The following is a 13602-nucleotide window of genomic DNA, read 5'->3' on the forward strand; positions in this document are numbered from 1 at the left end:
TGTGTTTGATGATGCTGCTCATGAAGCTGCTCAGCAAAGTGCTCAGGTATCCGTCTGTCAATTTGCAATACTTCAGTGGCCAAGTTATTGGAGCATCTACTTCACATGTGGGAAGTGTGGCATTCAATTCTTAGTGATGCCGGGAACCTGTTGTTGATACAGTGGGTAAAACCTTTCCTCTGGCCGGGGCTTCCCACTTTGAGTAAAAAGTCACTTTCATTAAACGAAACAACTTTGTAGCATGGCACTGTTTTGCCAAAGCCGACCTTGCATCAGGAAAAGTGTCATTAGCAGCAGCTCTTTCCTCTGTTCTTTGCTTTCGAATATTTCGTAGTTCATCTTATGTATTTGCTTGCCTATTTTAGCTGTGTGCTCCATTGTGGATTGAAAGATTGAAGTACAAGCGAGTGGGGAGATGCGCAAAGGAAAGGAAGCAGCCTGTGTATGATCAGTATTCGTAATTTATTCTAATGGGCTCCAGTCAAACCTCGGTGGGAGGCTTATCAGGCCTTCCTGACAATAATGTCCTTTGTAGCCTAAGAATAAATCGGGTACCTGAAGCCTGGCCGGCTAGCTTTGGCAGTTTTATCAATCCTTGACCATTAAAGACCTTGTATGTAACAGTAATCTGTGAGTTCAACTCTTGTTGCTGATTACATTTGGAAGGCCAGCAATTATTTGAGAATTCAGGGAAAATAATAGAGTTATACTCAGTGTGCACAAGCTGTCTGTAAAGAGACACTGAATGGGAATACTAAGTTAAAGGGGCCTTGACAGCCTATTTTCACGCATACCCTGCTTATCGCATTTAATTCTCAACTCGTTTAATTAAAATTCCACCAACTTTCAGTTGATTCTGTGCGGCAAATATTTTGAAAACGATTTTTTTCTGTTTCTTCTGCGAACTGCTTGCTGGTCTGGCAACAACCTCTGATCGCTGACGTTAGAAGGGCATGCGCACCCCGCGTTGTCTGCTGCGCGCTGTTGAGGTGCTTGCATGCACGTCATAGACGGCGGTCGCTCGAAAACTTCTCTTTTTTTTAGCTTATCCAAATAAAATACATTTTCAGTGTTTTCTTTTCGGAAGCCGTCAGCTTAGTACGCTAGCTGAGAAATCCTTAGGAAAGCAGACTTGCTTGTGGCACCCCTTTTCTGATTGTTGAGGAAACAGAAATCGATGGACCCCTGCTTTATTATTTACGCTCATAAACAAGTTATTTTTATGTTTTGAGTGTGGTTTCTTTTGAGCAGTCGAGTGCTTTTGTATGCGAAAAGCGGCACGTGCCGTGCATTGCATGCCTTCGCCGATGTGCGCCGTGAAAGCCGCGTCGTTTTGTAGCTGGATACCAGTTTCTTGTCCGCTATTCATCGGCTTGATAATTAAACTCAAACTATCACAAGGTGGCACTGGAGTAACCTTGAGGCACGAAAGGAGCAGAGAAAAGTGCCGAATGAGACGACTTCCCGCTGCATGTGTGCATTTGTAACATACATTCCCTTCGGCTCATAGAAGCCTTTTGCAGGAACCAAGCCGCTTACAATACCCTACGCGACTCGAATGTTTTCACTGCCCACACCGATGAATGGTCGCCGCCGTCTAGATGAGTGCTTGAAAATGATAGTACATCATTTAGCGTTTACTGTGCGTGCGCATTGCGGCCTAGGAATGCGACGATCACAACAACATGTAGCCCCGCGCTGGGATTGTTTACTTAGCTGTGCGCAAACAGTACTGCTTGGCATAAAACTCAAAGTGGGCTCTCCTTATCTTAAATATTACGTAGTATTGCTCGCAAATTGTAGCTTTCCTCGTCTACACGCTATGATAACACTGCAATAAGCACCGCTGATGCTATGTCGCCTGCTTGGGAAACGGGAAACGCCTCGCATAGGACTGGCGCTTCCCGCTTAATGCATCTGCTTCCTCTTATGTCATCAGTATTTGATTTTAAAGCGCTTTAGCTAAAGATAAGTTTGGACATTACTTGAAATAATGAAAACTACCAGATTTGTTGTCCACAGTCGACGCCGACTGCTGCTGCCGGCTGCCTTCAGCACATGCTGTGAACACCGGGTCACATATCGACACTTCCCCTTTATTGTACTCGCACCCTGCAATGTAGGCAGTCGTCGCTTTGAGGGCACTGTAGCCAAAGTTAAGCTCAACAGCTATTTAAGGTGCTAAAACTCGCGAATTCGCTCTTTGCAATCGCCGAAATCGCACACACGAATCCTGCGTACTCGCTAGGCCTCGTCACGAAAGGGGCCGGCGGTCCACCGTTGACCGAAATTCAAGATTATGGTGAAAGTTCCTTACTGATTAGTAATAAAGTGTGAAGTTATGAAATGCAGCCGCTCGGTTTGCTTTTTTCGATGTGGATAAGGTACACAAGTGCTGTCTTTCGGGCCGTCTATTCACCGGGTGTGAAGCTTTCGCTCGGCCGCACAAGCCTAGGCGACGGCGATGAGTGGCACCGTCGTGCGGCGTTTTCTGTCCGTGTCGCTTGCCTCGCTGATAGGTTCTATGCGCAGGCACCGAATAAAAGCACATCTTCGCTCGTGCACGAACATCGCGCGTATGTCACCGTGGCTAGCATCAGGTCCAATAAGTTTTAAAGTTCTTAAGTTTAGTAAAATATGTCATATCAACTAGCCCCCACCACACTCTGCCAGTTCCTACTACGTTCACTCTTTTTACATTACTGCGATACGGGGTCATTGGTCCTGCTGGCGTCGTCGTCGGTATAGCTTGACAGACTAGTGCGTCAGCGATGGCATTTGCATACCGACCAGCCAACCGATCGCCGTAGCATCGGCCTAGTGTAACCGGACCCTATACCGAAGAATGAAGAATAACTGCGTTACAATTATTAACGCTTGGCCTTGTGCAGACGAGACCGTGGCATTTCAGCTCTGCCAAAACATGCTGACCTTTCTCTGAATGCTCGGTTCAGGTATTTAACTACAAATGAGGCAGTGAATACAGCATCCTTTATTTTTTTTTTCATTTAATGTTACCTCTCCACATTTCATGAGAGTGAGCATAATGATTTGACCAAGCATATTCAGGAAACTGCCTAATTCAAGTATTCGAGGGACTCCGGCGCTGGTTCATCACAGACTCGCGAGTTTGGTTGTTTATGCATACGTACCACCTTTTGAATGGTGAGGATTTTATCCTTCATAGCATGCCCGTACAGGAGAAAACAATACATTTTATAATTTGAGAATGCCACAAGCGCGCGGAAAGAAGCCAGTTCAAAGGCTTAACCGAGAACTGAACCCCTTGACTGTCTGCCGAGCAAACAAAACGGAGTGTAAATCTGTTGCAAGCATACCATTCTAAACATGCTCATAGCATGGCTGCACACAGGGTGGATGCACAGAATGCAAGGTAAAAGTCTCTGTAGTGACATTCCTGTATCATCTTTCTGTCCATCATCTGGTTTGCGCTGTTTTTATGTATTTCACATTCTTGACTGCTTGGCCGTGCGTCGAACCACTCAACCAATTGTTACTGGCGAAGCAGACACGCCATGAGCTTCAGTTTCTTGAATCTGCATGGGGTGTTACCACAGGTGCTTCACTTGGAGGCAATTTTCTGACTGTCATCATCCTGAGATGTTAATCTATCAATCTATCAGAACTTAGTGTTCCCATCTGGTTTCCCTTAAATAGTGACATTAAAAGGCAGTTATGTGTTTAAGTATAGTGACATCACCTGTTGATTTGCTTCGTAATAGCAAAATCATCCACAAATTGAAATTCTTCACTAGTTGATAATGAGTTTATGGCATTAAAATGTTATTATCTGTTTTGTCGAGATGCAACCATGTGGAGTCAAAATGGTCACAGAAATTTTCTTCACCTCATTCGCATAAAAGCCTTGCGTAGGATGATGCACAGAGTTGGTTGGGCAACACTTCTTGTTTTTTGTAGTCAGACAATTGCAGACTACTTGCAAGTTGGTTATGCTGTTTGGAAAGTACTTCTAGTGGGCCCCATGGTATGTGTGCTGAAAGCAAGAAATAGCACCATAATTATGGTTATTCTTCCATTTTATCTCGTTCTTAGAAGTTAGTTTTTTATGGGACTGGAAATTTGCCCATGAATGTGCTTTAGAATGATAGTAATAAGATGTATATGTTCCTTTTCATTTGAGCAGGTTGTGAGCCAAAAACAAAAAAAGGCCCAGAAAAAGGAGGCTTGCCACAAAAAGCTGAGCTTTTCTTTTGAAGAAAGCTCTTCTTTAGATGAAGACCTCATGGAGAAGAGGGCACTGGATGGAAAAAAAAGAAATAGAAAACCTACAATTGGAAATTAGGTCCCTTAGGAAAAAGCTGTCACAGGAACGCAACGAAACTATGACCTTCAAGAAGTGGTCATAAAAAGAATTGGTGAGGCACATAACTGTTTGCATCTCAAGAACAAAATTGGTGCATTAGAGATGCAGTGCCAACATTGTTTGCTGAGGTGTTTCTTTGTCAGCGTGGCTGCTGTTAGTTCCACGTTTATAGCAACTATTCTTAGCAAGCATGTATTTGGGCTTTTAGAGAACATTAGGCAGGGGCAATGCATGCTTTGACTAAGATGCCCTATCATAAATGAGGTGGTGAGCCTTGTGAAATTGAGTTGTTTGCCTCAGGCAGGGTCTTGATAATATTTTCATCGCTGACTTTCTGGTGGGTAAAATTCAAAACGTTGTGGCGGTATTTGCTGTGAGAAATTCCGTTTTATCTTTTTGAGCAGTATATGAGTGCAGGTGTATAGTGGAATGAGTGGTGGTGTGTAGTGCATAGAAGAATGAGTGACGGCTTCCAGCCAATGATGATGCAATCAAGATAACATGACATATCTATTTTGCCTCATTTCCAAACGGGCATCACGTTTGGTGCTGGCATTGTCTTTGCCTGAGGTCTACTTCATTGCACGTTTTTAAAGGGGGACCCACATGGAGCGAACTTGCACTGCAGAACGCCAACGCTCTTCCGCCGTGCAACACCACAAGCGGCGGAAAATGGGTGGCTGCCACCGGACCGCTGCTGCAAGGATTTAAAAACGGCGTGATTCCATATGCTTAGTAAAATGCTGAAAAGAACAGCTGTGCATTTACAATTAACCTATTGATTCCATGATGACGAAGAGAACGAAATATTCTTTGTGACCCCTTACTGAACCAAAATAGTTAACCTATTTGAACCTCTTGCACTTCCTGACATCAACCGACGTGTAGTGGCTAAGCCTAGCAGCTTTGCAAATCCAGAATTCTGAAAATCTGGCGCGTTTCATAGCAAAAATTTTGTGCTGCGGGCATCTTCGGACAAAGCGAAAGCTTCGTGCGACTTTTGTTTGCCGTGAACCTGAGGCACAGTGTAGCGGTAACGACGAGTTCGTGGTGAAGCGAGAGGCTGCTTCGGCAGGTGCGGCCATGTTGTAGAAGCGGGCGGAAGTCTGACGCGGTCGCACCCTGATTGGTCCGCGCTGATAGCCTACGTTGGCCGCTTCCGGCGAGCGGCTGACTGCCGGGCGGACATATCTAGCCCGGCTTGATCAGCTGCGAACGGCCGCCCCGCCGGACGCCAGTTTTTTGCAAGAAAAATGCTCCATGTGGGTCGCCCTTAAGACTGCTTGTTGTTGAATTGGAGCTTCACGAATAGCACTGTGTCGTAATTTGTCATTCACCCCACTGGTCAAACAGATATGCTAAGGTGTGCTTAGAATGGGAGGTGTGAAAAGTGCAGTACATTCACCATTGAGAGGAGTAGCCTGCTTGCACATGAATGTCACTAGGGCAAAATCAAGAGCTGCCATCTAGGGCGCTGGCACCACGCTAGCGGGGAGGCAGCTTGGAAGTATGAACAGCATGTGTGCACACTTGGTTAAGTTGGCGATGTAGGTATCTCATGTAGGATTGTGATATGGTGATTCATGAGTATAAGAGCATGACAGTGATTTTGCTCGATAAAATGCATGACACTCGGCACCTTGAAGAGCCGAGTGGCGCCTCTCGCCATTGAGGGATTTGACAATGTCGCTCTGTATAAGGTTGCGATTTCGAACTTTACAATACAAAAGTTTTTCTATTCGTCGCACCTGTCTAAAAAGATAGGGTTGCTATGTTTACACACAAGTACCCTAAAGGAGACGAGTGTCAGGAAGAGAACTCTCTCATTCATGAAAGGTGCAGTTTCAACATGTTTATATTTAATCTAAATAAAGTGAATGCTCCTGAAATGAATTATAATTACCCATGCTGTGCTGCAATTCTTGCAATGTTTAAAATAAAGTAATTGGGAACTGCATGCAGTCTTGATGTGGGTATTTCTTTTCTATTAGCAGGTGACATAAGCACAGAAGTAAAAAAAAGCACAGTACAGCAGATGAAAAGAAATTTTGGCACAGTGTTAAGTGCTCTGGGATTAATGTGGCATCCTTTAGGTCAGCAACTTGAGTTCAGACATCTTGAGAGTTAATTCAGTATAATGCAGCTAATCATGCACACTACCAACGCAATGAGCGGCCATATTTTTCTGCTCTACAGGGATTTCTCTCCTATGTGAGCTTAATCTCGAACTGAGCTCAAAGAAAAATAAAGCCCTGTGATGTGTGAAATGCGCAGTCGCAATAGTTAATTTGTAAAATGGTTTGAAGACCTTAAGCTCCTCTGTTCCCTTGTCAGGTCATTCATGCATTCAAGGGCCAGTTTTGCCTGGCCGGTTTTCACACCTCCCCTGCTATGCACCCCAGTTATGCAGTCTTGCTGAGTGCATTGGTATGCGATACAGTGTATATTGAAGTATGAAATTGGATAAAAATAAGCAGAAAACTTACTGGCTTGAAGAAATGTTATTTTCATGGCCTTCTTGGATTTTTTTTTATTGGAAACAGGCTTGTTTCTTATGTTGCACACAAGCGGAATGTACAGTGTCTCTGCTTATGGGTGCAAAAAAAAGATTACAAAGGCCATCTGTAATGGCAGAAATTGAGAAGTATTCATTATGTGAACACTCAGTTTAACATGTTGCACAAATCGCATTTTTTGTCTCCAGATTTTGCGGTTTTGTTTTCATCATTATTGGGTTTTCACTTGTGACGGGGTGTTGAAGCTATCTGTTTGGCATGAATACAAGTGCTTTCATCGTGCAGGAGAGGTGCAAGAACACCTGAAGAAAAGAAAAACCTGCCAGTGCAGTGAACAGCAACAGGTATGTGAAGTGTAGTGAGATTCAATACTGGCATATACAAGGGCATTTTCAATTTGTCTTGTAGGTGTGCAACTCAGACATACCGGCCACGAGGGAGCCTGAGCTAGGCTCAGAATCCCTTGGGGCACGAGACGTGCCAGGTGAAGGGCTGGCAGAGCTGGCTGCAGCTGCACCAACTGCAGTAGAGGCTGCTGCCTCCAGCAGTCCGAGCCCAGCACAGCAGGGGCTACCAGTGCAAGTGAGTGGCACACATGATATATACAGTTAACGACCATTATTACCTTGTAGTGCCAAAAGAGAGGTAATGGTATTTGGTGCACTGAATGTTGTTCAGTTAGTAGGACAAGTCTTCCAGTGTGACGGGTAGAAGATCAGCCCATTTGCCCTGAGTAATATTTTCGTTGTTTTATCATAACTGAGTGTTCATTATAACTATATGGCTGTTATAAGTAAGCCTGATTGTGTTGGGAAACAAGTTCTTATTTAAATCACTATTTTTCACGAAAGAAAACTACTGGCCCTAACTATAGTTCGTGGAAACATACATTGGCAGTGTGTTTTTAGAATATATTGAAGTCAACAGTTTGACGGAAACCCATCTGGTCGGGATTATGAATGACAAAAAATAAATGATGCCGACGAAAAGAGCGAAGACAACTACATTTCGCCTTCCACGCGGCAGCCTTATTCACCGTGAGGGCAAAAGGTACAGTCGACTTCTTAAAGGGGTCATGACATGGTCTACCAACAAATCGTGGTTTTACATTGCAGGTACTAGCCACAACATTGTTATGCATGCCTAAAAAAGATGCAGAGCTGGACTTGCGCTTTTGAAGTGCAATTTCAATTAAAGCTATCAGCTCTAAGCCCCTCCCCCTGACAGCAACAGCCATATTGAAGCAGCCTGAGCTATGTCATAAACCGACAGTGCCGTTGTCTGCTGCAAGACTGCCGCGTGCACGATTGGTGTGGAGCAATGTGTTCGTTCTTCGTTCAGCCCTCATTGTGAACAAAGCTCCTGTGTGGTAGCTGAAATATCTACTTCGTCATTCTTTTGGTTGGTGTTGATTATTTTTTGTTGCGTTTTTAGAAAGCAAGATGGCATGTAGCGTATCACTTTCCAAATTTAATTTGCCATTTGGCAGGATATTCTTTGTGCCCTGTCAAATATGTCCTGTCTTTCACTGCAGTGGTGAAAAATCCTCTTATTAGTTATTATTTCTGGGCTGCACTTCCCATGCAAGGTGTGTTAATGCCTTGTGTGGGATAATTGATTTTGCTGTTGATCTGTTACTTCTCGAATATCATTAAAATTTTCCAGTCTTTCTTATCGTTCGTGTCATCCTTGTGTCGTGCCTTGTGGTTTACAATGAAACTCATTGTCTTCCTGACAGTTTTGCTCTTCACCTTTCTGTTTCTCCAGTGGTTTCATATGAGGAGCTGTGTATTTAATAGCCACATATGCAGTCATGCAAGGTTTTTTTTCTGTTTTGGCTGGTCACGGGCTTGAATAGAGTAATCTATCTTAGTAACTAGTTTTCCCGAGAAGATGCACGTATACCCTTTTAATTACTCCGCACAGAATGATGAGATGGATAGCTGGCATCTCCTCAAAAATACATTTGTTACAGCAGTGGTTATTACTAATAATTCAAAACTTATTCTAATAGCAATGCTAGAGTTCTGTATGGGGATATTTTTGTATTGTTGGCTGGCATTCGATGTTCGTTTGGCTGGGAAGCACTTAAAGCTGCAACTGAGCACTTCACTTTTTTGGAAGTTATTTCAACAATCTGCGCTCCACCGTGTCATGCCAGCCATTTTGTTTTGTTTACATTTTTCAGATTTGCGGTTGTCTCTGTCCTTGGCTTGGACTTTGATGGCTAAACTTAAGTGCTACAGAATGCCAGAAATAATATTTGAAGCCTTAATATTCCCCAGAAATGTTCTTAACAGCTTTTGAAACAGTACGCAACAATTTCAAGCACGTTTTATGGGCGCTGATGTCTTTTAATTAGACTTTTTTTCACCAATTGTCATTACCATAATTTGCAAATGACCTTATTTTTTACCATGTAGGACCAAAAGAGACCGAATGACATTAATTTAGTGACATTAAAGACAAGAACCCTACATCTGTGCACCACCACCACGTAGATCCCATCGCATCGATCACCCTCTTCCAAGTTCTGCACCTGTGTGCCGGTGCCAACGTCTTTACCAACTCATTATTTTGTTGAGTAGCAACTGACTGTAGACGGCCTTCCCTATCATATCGCTGCCATAACTTGCCCATCATTGTTTATGACTGCTGTCACTGGTGCACCATTACCCCACCCTTTATGTAACACCCCATTTGGGATCTTTAATGAAAATAAACTGAAGTGAAATTTGTTAGTGTGGCAGGGATATTAGACTACTACCTTATCATTCTTTACTCAATATGAAACCCTCATGCCTGCTTATTTCAAAGGTGCTGTCACATAACTTGCTTGCATAGCAAATAACCTAACACTGTGACCAACTTCAATTAAAATTTAAATAAATGATAATAGTGCACTTTATTGCAGAGTTCTTGATTAATACCTGTGCACAATAATTGGGAACTGAAATGACAATTTTATTTTTGCAGGCGCAGATTTATGTGCCCACTTCATCGGTAATCGCCCAGGAGCGGCAAGGGGCCCCAAGAGGAGGCGACACACAGAATGGTGGTAGAGAAAACGAGGAGGTACAGAATGACATTTTCATTTTTACTCGCAGCTTTAATGAATGGAGTAAGGTTCAGGCCATCAGGTGAATTGACAAAGCCTGACAGTCAGGATGAGCTTGGAAAGAACATTCAGGTCTGATAATCGTCACCCATTAATTTTATATGTTGTTGTTAGTGGTGTGGATGTACGAAAAGTTACTACAGTTAGCGTTAATTATGCCTATGTTATCATAAAATGAATTTTCAAGCCCAGCTCCACTGAACGAAAGAACTTTGTTGCATTGTCTTCTATGGCTAGCTAACAGGGAATTAGAAATATTTCGCTTGATTTCATTTATGGGGTTAACTGGAGATGGCTCACAAGAGAGATGTGCTTATATAGAACATTTATGAGCGTATCACCCGTAAAAGAAGCTCGAAAGCAGTCATAGTGACAGGCACTTTGTACCTGTTCTGATGAGGGACTGTAAACAAGATTAAAAAATGGAAATTCTTACGGCTGCACTGATGGCCTGCATTTCCTCAGGCTTCGGAACTGTTGTGGTCTACAATTCATAACTTCCTCTTATTCCTTATCGTAGCCCAGCTGCTGCATGCACTATGGTTAGCATTAGCACTGTATGAAGATTAAAACAATTTTTGTTGATTATCAGTAACCAATATTTTACTTGATGATGCGCTTTTTCTTAGTGTGTCTGACATACCTTACTTCAAAATTTTTTTAGGTGCACTTGGCCTGTGGGGTGACCCTCCCTAGAGGGAAATGGGCTTACCTGCAGACACAGCCCAAGGACTCTCTCTTTGTGCGGGAAATGGCAAATGCTCTATGGGGTATGAAAGAGCTCTACAATAGGAGCATAACCGCTAGGCCCTGCCACCGTTTCCTGCACAAAGAGGGAGTTCCGGAGCTACCAGAGAGGCGGGCTCTTACGCCCGAAAAACTCAAAGCTCTCCGAGGTTAAGTTATTCATTGTAAAGTATTTCTCTGCATGTTACTCTTTTCTCATTCACATATTTGGAGACTAGAATGCATTAGCACTTGGTCCTTGGAGTTGCATATAATACGAAGTTTATTTGAGGATTCCATAATTGTAGGTACAAACCTGTAACTAACCATAGGGAAATAACTTTCTCTGCTATGATGACGACACTTGTGACCACTTCAAAGCATATGGTGCAAGAAACAGTCTGAATCAATATAGTAGAAAGTAATTATAAGGGTCCATTTTTTTCATCTTTCAGTACCATAAAAAGCGCATAGATTGCATCAATTTTCAAAACTTTGTGTACTCAGTTATTTGTACTGTTTTCAGCGGCCTTCGAGATGCACATGGAAAAGCATCCCAGCATCAAAACGAGGGAGGAGCGCTTGCGCAGCATAAATAGATCCCTTGGCGACATGCTGAAAGTGCTGAAAAATTGAGTGGCTACATATATGAATTAAAGATATTTAAAGTACTTTGCTTAGCTGTACATTCTAGCAGCACTTACACTGATAGTGAGGGCTGTTCATGCATGTCAACGAATACATGTAGAGTCATATATGGAGAAAAGTTTGCATGATGTGCGTTTGCAGAAAAATATTTCTTTAGGCGAAGCAAGACAATCAAAATCATTGGATCATGAGGGCACATGCGTGCTCCATTTGCAAAATACCAGCTGACTGCATATTAAGACAATGCAGAAATTTTTTTTTCTCGAATATGCATCCGAAAAAATTTTGTCTATATACTGTACATATTTCAGTCTCACTGTGAATTTTTACTTCTGCAAATAATAATCATTACGAATATAGAACTGTATAGCTGCCTCATATTGCTAAAAGCTGCATGCATGCTGTTGCATTCCCACAGTGTGCAATTGTAATCCGGGCTGAATCGCCCTCCACATGGTAGTGCGGAGTCCGCACAAATATGTGGAGTCCACCGCTTAAGGACTGCTGCGGAGTCCGTTCAGTTCAACTGTACGGAGTCCATAACAGGCGGAGGTCCATAAGAATCCGACAAGTACGGATGAACGCGGATACCCGTACACTGTGGAGTCCGTAGTTCCATAATTCCGTACGTATGGATCCGCTTTCTCCGTTGTATGGAAATTTTCGGCACGGATTGCTCTTAAAACAGGCGGAGCCCGCTCTCATTTTGCACAACAGTTGGTGCGGGCGCTTATGCAAACGGCATCGTTTACCAAGCCCAATTCCAGCATTTGACGAGGGCTCAATGGAATCGCCTAGAAGCTGTTAATCGAGAGGAAATGAGGATCATCACTTGCCTTTTCCACATCACCCTGATCGTGGCTCTCCAAGAACATGCGCAGCTTAACACACTAGATGAGCTGGTGCATCCGCGACGCGATGCTCGCCGGCTTAAATCTAACCTTACACACACAACGTGTGCACTCAGGGCATATGCTTCATCGCACTGTTTTCTGTAGCCGCTCCCGCCAGTTGTTTCTTCTTGGCATTTTGAGCAGCTAAACGACAACAAACCAACTGATCAACGTCGGCCATCATCTACCCGCGCGGCATCGTCGTTTCGCGACTGAATTGCAGAGAAGATGCCGATCTGCCGCATGCCTTCATCGTTCTTTACGTTGACGCAAGCATTCAGGCCTGCGAAACAACAACGGCAGTTTACTGCTCTTGCAAGCCTGCCCTGAACAAAACGTCCAGGTTCCGCCTCCCAGAACCTCCTTCCTCCACCTGTGCGGAGATGCTTGCGGTTGAAGAGGCACTTTGTTCTGTGGCCGCCGTTACCATGCTACCTACGGCACGCATTGTCATTCGCACCGACGCCCATCACGTCACACGCCTCCTACAAAGCGTCAGTCGCATCTCAGAAGTTTTCCAAGACATCCATCATCTAGCGGCGCGCATCCCGCAGCAAATCCGCTTTGAGTGGGTCCCGCGCGACCTCATGAGCGCAAAAAAACCATGCAGATTCTGCGACCCGCCTTTCGACCCCAACCTCGTTTTTGGCTCGAGCTCTCACTCTGGATGACACCACCCTCCTGTTATCAAGAAAGGAACACCTCCGGCGCCGCACACGTGCTCTAATCCCTCCGTGTGCGTTAACCCTCCCTCCGTGGTCTTACCCGTGCTGAGGAAGTCGCTCTCCGGCGGATCCGGGTAGGGCTTGCCCTAACTCCAGCCTGGACACGCAAGTGGCCACAATTTCAAGATTTATATCCCCCGCTCCGAGGGTGCAGTCTGCAAGGTCAAAAGTAGTGAGGCGGATATTCATCACCTGCTGTGGGTTTTCACGGCGCTGAAGCCGACGAGAGTTAGGCACCTGGCGGCAACGGGTCTCTCACCGAAGAATCCGGATTTATATACCGCTTAGACACAGGAACCACATCATCGTTCACTTCTTGGTTATATTATATCCGGCAACCTTTTTTCATTCAAGCATCCTCGTCATCCGTCATTCTATATCACTTTATGCCCTTATGAAATAAATATCACTTAAAAAATGCAGGCTGCTGTAAAGGCTGCTAACAACCGTTGTAATTACAGCCGGGCAAATAGCATTTTTCAAATATGCAAGGTTGCATGCTTTAAATTATTGCTTATTAAAAACAGTGCAGTGCAGTGGTTTCGCGCTGCTCGCAGTGAAAAACATAATGCCACTTGCAGCCTTTTCCAAGGAATGCACTGTAGTTGTTGCTGTAGTGGTTTTTAGGCAC

At 44.0% G+C, this 13602-nt stretch overlaps 1 long non-coding RNA gene across 1 annotated transcript; it reads left to right on the forward strand.

Moving 5' to 3' along the window:
- The first annotated feature begins 7145 nt into the window (after positions 1-7145).
- LOC144119110 (uncharacterized) lies at positions 7146-11376 on the forward strand. Its single transcript, XR_013312263.1, has 4 exons — positions 7146-7205; positions 7270-7443; positions 9838-9936; positions 11232-11376. It is a non-coding gene; the product is annotated as an uncharacterized LOC144119110 (long non-coding RNA).
- Positions 11377-13602: the final 2226 nt, after the last annotated feature.

This window comes from Amblyomma americanum, chromosome 2 (genome assembly GCF_052857255.1).
Source record: "Amblyomma americanum isolate KBUSLIRL-KWMA chromosome 2, ASM5285725v1, whole genome shotgun sequence".
NCBI lineage: Eukaryota > Metazoa > Arthropoda > Arachnida > Ixodida > Ixodidae > Amblyomma > Amblyomma americanum.